The following is an 8,845-nucleotide window of genomic DNA, read 5'->3' as shown; positions in this document are numbered from 1 at the left end:
ATTACTTTTTGGTCATACGGTTAACTAAAAGACATTACTCTTTAATATTTTACTTTTATCTAGGTTAACAGTTGGTGTTTTGCTATTTGTTTTGGCCAATGACGGTCTTTGAACGCAATTAATTTCACAAACAATTAACTCGTCACTACCTTAGTTTAGCTGTGAGTTACATCATTTTTTTTTTGGGAAACGCACCTCAGGACTGGTTGAAAGATGTGATTGCTGTTAGGTTCAGTCTTAGCCTTTAAGCTAGCCTATACTGTGACAATACAGTGTAGAATTACCAAATAATGATCAGTTTTGCATGATTTGATTAATATTATTATCATATTAGCCAAGTAGTTTACACATACTTAAAAACTCCTGATGTTTATTGGTTTTAGAAAAATAATTAAAAACGTTTCTGGGGTGCGTTTTCCAAACAATAACAAAACTCATGGCTGAACTATCAAAGTACAATGCATCATTTGGGAAAAGAATGATGTAGTGATGAAAGCGTATGTTAATTGTAAAATATTTCATATTTACATTATAATCTAAATAAAGTCTCTATTTTCATTGTTTTTACAAAACATTAAATGTTAACAACAGTTTAGTTCTGGTGTTATACTTTCAGACATTTTAAACTAAACTGAATGTTTAATTTTACCATTAACTTTAATTTTAACATTAAAATGTTATGCATCTCTAAATTGGGCTGGGAAATATATCAAAACTTTCTAAATGTGTGTAGTAAAAAGTGTATTTTGCCATAAAATTTTGCGATAAACACTTCACAATGGTTTGCGATAAATGAGCAATTTAACACTGATGTATCTCTGTGCCTGCCACTAGGAAAACCTCTGAAAGACATTTCAGCATATCGGGCAATAAAGATACAACGCAACACACACCTCTGAAACCGAGCAGAGTGGACAATCAGGTTGTCCAAAAAATTTTAAATATTTAAGTTTGGATGTTGAAATATGATCAAGCAATGGTAAGAAAACATTAAGGCAGTAAACTCGACTCTGCCAAGTGTTTTTTGCTTACCTGATTGTTCTTGCTGTTTTCAGGTTGATAAAACTATACCAGGAGCAAAGTATATTTATTTTATTCATTTTGCTTTAAGTAGTGATTTGTTTCATGACTAAAACATGGCTATCCACTTTCTGAAGTAACAGTATAGTGGTCTATAGTGGATGAATATCAAATAACATTACAAGCAGGCAGCATGGTGGCTTAGTGATTTGAACTGCGGTCTCACAGAAAGAAGGTCGCTGGTTAGAGTCCTGACTGTGCCAGTTAGCATTTCTGTGTGGAGTTTGCATTATCTGCCTGTCTTTGCGTGGGTTTCCTCGGGGTGCTCCGGTTTCCCCTACAGTTCAAAGACGTAGTATAGGTGAGCTGGGTAAAACAAAATTGGTCGTAGTGAAAAAATGTGTTTTACGCAAACCAACAAACACCTCCAAATACACATGAAGATCCGGGAAATAGCAGTTGCTGAATAAACCCTTTGTATTCTTTAGCTTGCATGTTGCCTGCAAAAGCACATGAAGAACTTTCCACTCTCATTGAAGCTTTTATGAAACTGCACTCTCAAGCTAATTTGTCCTAAATCCTCCAGTTTCTCTAGTGGCTCCACTCCAGCAGCCGTGGAGAGTCTGCATCTGTATAGTGTGTTTCAGTGTGTCCGCCATCTGCGTTTATCCGCAAATCATTTCAATACAATGGACTCCGTAGATAGGGTCCTGTTTCACAGACAGCGCTTGAGATGACCTTTCCAAGATCGTACGGTTGTTCCGCATGTTCCCGGAGAAAATGAAGATGAAATTTTAAAGAGGTTATTCTTTGAAAGAAAGACACAGAGAGAGTGGAGGAGAGAATATAGGCAGACCAGAACAAACATTTTTATCTCAGACAGGTTCTCCTGACCCAAACACACCCATTCCATTAATAGCAACTTCACAAGGGAATCTGCACTTCAGGTCATGTTCATCATCTCACAAACACACACACACACACACACACACCACTTCTGGTCAAATCTCACGAGTATGCCAGAGCAGATCTCATTAGTATTCATACAAAACCTTTGCATGTACAGTTTGTAGGAACACTGAAACGTCAACATTGGTGTATTGACAGCTTCTAGAATGTACTGTGTATATATTTAAACATGCACAGCTTTTAAAATAATCTTTATTTTTTTATTTTGAAATTATTTTAATCATACACAAACCTACATCATACATTTTTACTAATGCAAACATAACTTTGGGCCTCAATAATGATGACTTTTCAATGATACAAATGGCTAATTCGAATTTACACTATTTTTAAAATGTTTATTTGATTTATAATAAATCGTTTATAAAAAAAAATAATGTACATAAATTACAGAATAAGATGATTATTATAATCAGGTGAATGTGTTAAATAAATATGTCAACAGTTATTTAATTCAGAAAATCAAATTAAAACAATCATTAAAACATTGAGTTGAATATTTTACAAACCTAAAAGGATCTGTAAATATCTATGTGTCTCTAAATGTGTAAAAAATAAAATAAAAAATAAAACATTTATCTCAACAAAACCATACTTGGCCATTTACAAATCAACTTTTGAGCATCACAGAAATTAACATGGATGACTAAATTGATGGATGGATGGATGATAAAATTGATGGATGGATGAATGGATGGATGGATGGATTACTAAATGACTGGATGGATGAATAGATAGATAGATGAATGGCTAGATGAATGAATGGCTGGACAAATGGACGGAATGGATGGATGGTTGACTAAATGGACAAATGGTTGAATGATTGGATCGATGAACGGATGGATGGACGGATGACTAATGGATGGATGAATGAATGGTTGAATGACTAGATGGATGGAAGGATGAATGGATGACTAGATAAATAAATGGATGATGAATGGAAGACTAAATGGATTGATGGATGGATTGACGAATGAATGGATGCATGGATGGATGGATGGATGGATGGATGGATGGATGGACAGATGGATAAATGACAAGATGAATGAAAGTATGGATAAGTAGATAGATGGATGGATGGCTAGATGAATGGATAGATAGACGGACAGACAGATGGATGACTAATTGAATGGATGGTTAAATGACTGGATGACTGGATGGATGGATGGATGGATGGATGGATGGATGGATGGATGGATGAATGGATGAATGGATGACTAATGGATAGATGGTTGAAAGACTAGATGGATGGAGATGGATGAATGGCTAGATGAATGGATGGATGGATGAATAAATATATGGATGGATGGATGGATTGATGGATGGATGGATGGATGGATGGATGATTGAATGGATGGATGACTAAATGGATAAATTTCCACAAAAATTCAACAAAAAAAAAACAAAAAAAAACAGTCAACAAAAAAAGTCACAATGATAAAAGCAAAGTTCCACTACGCAAAGAACACTTTGCTTTTCTTTTGTTGTTCTGTACAGTGGGGAAATTCACCCTTCAAGACATGAAGTACATCTAACAGAGGGAGACTCAAAGCCACTCGTTCTGTCTTTCTCCTTGTCTTTCCTTCACTCTACTGAAGAAGCTTATAACAACCACACAGGCACACACCACAGCACACAAAGAGCAGCTGAAAGGCAGATGAACAGCTCCTCTCTTTCATCCTTTCAAGTGTTTCAGTCTTTCAACAGCATCGCTGGCCATCCTTCCTGCCCAACCGCAGAGGGAGAATACATTTACAACTGAGTAAACAATATCTTCTAAAAGCTTCACTTACACTCCACAACACCTTGGGGAGATTTACAGAGGAAGCAACCCAATCTGACTATTAACAAAATACCTTGAGTATTTCTATTAAATCATTCCTTCGATAAAGCCTAATCAAACTTATGGTCAGCTTACAAATTAATAGCCATTTACTGTAATAGCATCCATCCTGTACATAATGGGCAAGCATCCTACAATGAAACAAAAAATAAATAAATAAAAAATAGATGAAGAAATACATAATGCATAGTGATGAACAAAATAGAAAAATTAAGCACTTGAGTAAAAGTACATACAACCTAATAAAATATTACAGTACAATATCTAATAGAACTATGAAGTCCTTTTTTTCAATAAAACAAAAGGTAAAGTAAAAAAAAAACAAAAGTTGTTGATTTTTACATTAGTTAAATGTGCAGTAGGTGATCTGCCACAATGCAAGCCTGTTAGCATAAATCTCTGAAACACCGTCCCTACCCTGCCATCCAAAGCCATGCCTCCTGAATACACAAGAGCGCACCTTAAAGATGACAGCACCTTCTCTCATGTGTTGAGCTAAAGCTTGGCCGGTGGCGTGCAAGAATTACACTTATTATTACACTCATTTCTAAGCCATACGTACATGCTATTTCTGACCGAATATTCAGAGTAGCGGTAAACAATATAGGTAGCGCGTCACAGGCTGTTATTATTCAAAAATGACCCAATGTAAATATAAAACCCTCTTCAGTTTAGTAAAGCAGGCTAGGCAAAATAGCGCTATTTACTGATGTTTTGTTGTTAAACTAAATAAAATCTACATTATCGATGCTGTAAAGGGCCTTTGAAACTGAAAATAGTCACATCAATCTTTTACTGGGAGATTTCAGTGGCTGAACAACACCTCAGTGCATATAACCCATTCATAACAACCCAATCTATATCAGCTCTGCATGACAAAAATAGTTTCAAAACAGAACAATATCTAAGAGAAATACTTCAGCCATGGCTGAAGCTCACTCTAAACTGACCGTTTAAATCACTAAATCGTTTACTGGAATCTCATTCTGAATGGATCATTTGAATTAGTGAATCATTTGCTGAAGTCTCACTCTGAATAGATAATTTGAACCAGTGAATCATTAGCTAAAGTCTCACTCTGAACAGATCATTTGAATCAGTGAATTCTTTACTGGAGTCTAACTCTGAACAGATCATTTGAATCAGTGAATTCTTTACTGGAGTCTCACTCTGAACAGATCATTTGAGTTAGTGAATCCTTTACTAAAGTCTCATTCAGAATTGGTCATTTGAATCAGTGAAGGATTTGCTAAAGTCTCACTCTAAACGGATTGTTTGAATCAGTAAAACGTTTACTGTAGTCTCACCCTGAATTGATCATTTTAATCAGTAGATCATTTGCTTAGTCTAACTTTGAATTGATCATTTGAATCAGTGAATTGTTTACTGGAGTCTCACTCTGAACATATCATTTAAACTAGTAAAACAATTACAAAAGTCTTATTCTGATTGGATTATTTGACTCAGTGGATCATTTAATGAAGTCCTTCTCGGAATGGATCATTTGAAACTGTGAATCGTTTACTGAAATTTCACTCTGAACTGACCATTTGAATCACTAAATCGTTTACTGGAATCTCACTCTGAACAGATCATTTGAATCGGCAAATTTCTGAAATTTCACTCTGCACAGATTGTTTGAATCAGTGAATCATTTACTGAAAATGCACTCTGGACAGATCATGTGATCATTCGGTGAGCAGTAGAACATTTAAAGATGTGCTGTTATTTTCTAGGAAATACACAAATAGCATAACTTCGCTTCCTGTCTAAATATTGTCTAATAAAGGCAAAAAGGCAAAAAAATAAATAAATAAATAAATAGATAAATAAAAAAAATAAAATTATCAGAATAGTTTTTTTTATATATGAATAAAGAGATACACAGTGTACATAAATATCTGGAAAACATTTTTAAAAATACAATTATAAAATTATAAAAAAATTTTTTTAGAAGTTTTTAAAACATTTGTTGAAATTATCATTGAAAAATGTAAAAAAAAATGTATTGTGTCCTATAAAAAAAAAACTATGCTGTAGATACTTTTTCATTTTAATATGTGTGTCTCTCGCATTAGAATCATCATCTCTGAAGTGTGTAGAGTAGATAGATCTCTTCTACACTGCTCAACTCTCCATGGAACTGATCTATTCTCACTGTGGGCAATGAAAAGCATTTAATTCAGGAAAAGGACAGAACATCCTTGAATTCTCCATCTGTGACAGGCGGAGGATAGTGGGGTGTCACTCGCACTAGTGTACATACTCACACACATATATGACTCCAGACCTTGCTCTCTGAAAAGACTAGTCAAGACTCTACACTTAACACACATACACTTCTATGCCTATACAAGGACTTCTCATAGATGCTATGATTTTTATAAAAACTCTATGTCCTATGCCAACTCCAACTATACCCCTAAACCCAATCCTCACATGCATTTTTACATTTTCAGAATATTTCATTCTGTGGAAGCGCAGTAGGTAGTGCTGTCGCCTCACAGCAAAAAGGTCGCTGGTTCAAGCCTCGGCTGGGTCAGTCGGCATTTCTGTGCGGAGTTTGCATGTTCTGCCTGCATTCGTGTGGGTTTCCTCCAGGCGCTCTGGTTTCCCCCACAGTCCAAAGACATGCGATACAGGTGAATTGGGTAGGCTAAATTGTCTGTATAGTGAATGAGGGTGAATGAGTGTGTGTGGCTGTTTCCCAGAGATGGGTTGCGGCTGAAAGGGCATCTGCTGCATAAAAAAAAACATGCTGGATAAGTTGGCGGTTCATTCCGCTGTGGCAACCCCACATTAATAAAGGGACTAAGCCAAAAAGAAAATGAATGAATGAAAATTCTGTGGAATTTACTGTATGAGCCATTTTCCACATAGGGATCAATAAAATGGGGAAAATTTACTGGTACTGCAATACTTGTGGGGACATTTGTAGGGTATACAAGGTACTGTACACAAACAAACACAGAGATCGAGACTGTTTCTCGGGGTCGGCACAGATCAGTGATTTGTCATTGATGTCATCCATCTCTGCTGTGACAGACAGAGGGATCGGAGAGCTGGAGAATGAAAGTCTCTGTGATCGGCAGTCTGAATCCACACAGTGCTGTGGCTCAGTCGGGGGTTAAGGTTGTTTGAGACGCATCAGACTGACAGACCCAGTTTATCTGACAGGCAGCATGTGCTTGTTTTCTAGCATCCCAGAAAAAGTGAGGCCTCGAATTTGGCTCTATGGAAAACAAGTAACTGCCTAAAAAAAACAAGCCCTGCGGGGGAAAAGTAATGTGTATTAATCCAAAAAAGTATTTGTGCTAACCTGCAAGTTGAGCTGTGATGACTGGGTCTCTGTGGGAGCATTGCTAAAGGGAATAAAGTGTGACATCATAAAAGGGATATGAACAAATCAAATTTGTCAGCATGAGCAGAAACTTCACTGCGACTAAAAGAGTTTCATCTTAAAAAAACACAACCAAACAGGTAATTTGTGCAAGCTGCTTATTATGACTGATAGCTACAGGTATATTTTAAAGTTAGGAGCCCTCTAGCTGGCATAAAAATCATCACAGTGTTGTATGACTGGATTTACCATTCAAAATGCAGGATCAGGGTAGCATAGTGGCTCAGTGGTTAGCACTGTCGCCTCACTAGCAAGAAGGTCGCTAGTTTGAGCTCCAGCTCGGCCAGTTGGCATTTCTGTGTAGCATTCTCTTCCCGTGTTCGGTTTCCTCCGGGTGCTCTGGTTTCCTCCACAGTCCAAAGACATGCGCTTTAGGTGATTTGTATTAAACAAATTGGCTGTAGTGTATTGTGTGTGTGAATGTGAGTGTGTATTGGTGTTTACCAGTATTGGGTTGCGGGTGGAAGGGCATCCACTTCGTAAAACATATCATGGACGAGTTCGCAATTCATTCAGCTGTGGCGGCCCCTGATAAATGGGACTGAGGCGAAGGAAAATGAATGAATGATGAATGAATCAATGAATGAATACATGACTTAAGCCTATCTGATACATCTGCATTGAGTGTATGCAGTAGGCATTGTATATGCATAGTTGTGTACCATCCCTACTCCATTACCTGATGCACACCTCCTCACACTGTAATCAAATGCTGGGTTCCACACAATCCCTTAATGTTGTCCCAACACAAATTAATAAAATTATCTTAATAATTTTTTTACAGTGTTAAGAGGATTGAACAAAAAACAATTCTGTTGTTTTAACCTCAAGAAATGTGTTAGTTCAGCTTTTGAGCGCAAAAATGTTCTCCCCCGTCATTCTCTCATTTCTGCATTTTTGTTTTATTATTGTTATTAAAAGTAACATTAATAAGCTTCAACTTCAATATGATCATGCTCAGTTTCCCTCACCTTTGTTTTTAGTAGCCTAGATTTACAACTTTTGGTCTAACTGAAAAATCAAGTATAAATGTTATCTTATAAGTGTGAGTCAACTATGATGCAGGCATTCATTCAGTGCAGAAGCAAAAAGTGGATTTCACTATACAGACATTTTACCTACCAAATGTTTTAAAATCATTTTAGGTCAATATTATTAGCCCCTTTAACACCATGTGCTAGCAACACACGGCATGGCACTGCAACATTGTTTGAAACATCTTTTTCATGTTAAAGATAGTTTTTGTTCTAATCATCTGCAACGTGCAAAATTACTATTTTAGAAATGCTTTTTACTTTCGTGACATCATGGCAGAACAACCAAAGTTGGCAAAGTCATTTCACTTGGCGGCCATCTTTGAAACGCCTCTCGGGCAGTATGCTCGGGCATTCTGGCTGAATGGGGAAACATCAAATTCTTCAAAACTGTTTGCCAAGCTTACGATTACAATACAGATTTAGTATCACCAATAAAATTAAACAACAACCATCTCATAAGTTTAGTTTCTAAACGTTCGATTCAAACAAAATCCAACGGAATCAAAAGATCACGACACCAACCTCAATAATGGCCGTCTTACACATTTTCATCCTCTGAATAATAATCGTCTGATC

This window comes from Danio rerio, chromosome 7 (genome assembly GCF_049306965.1).
Source record: "Danio rerio strain Tuebingen ecotype United States chromosome 7, GRCz12tu, whole genome shotgun sequence".
NCBI classification, from domain to species: Eukaryota; Metazoa; Chordata; class Actinopteri; order Cypriniformes; family Danionidae; genus Danio; species Danio rerio.
The sequence above is the reverse complement of the archived record's forward strand: the minus strand, read 5'-3'. Positions refer to the sequence as shown.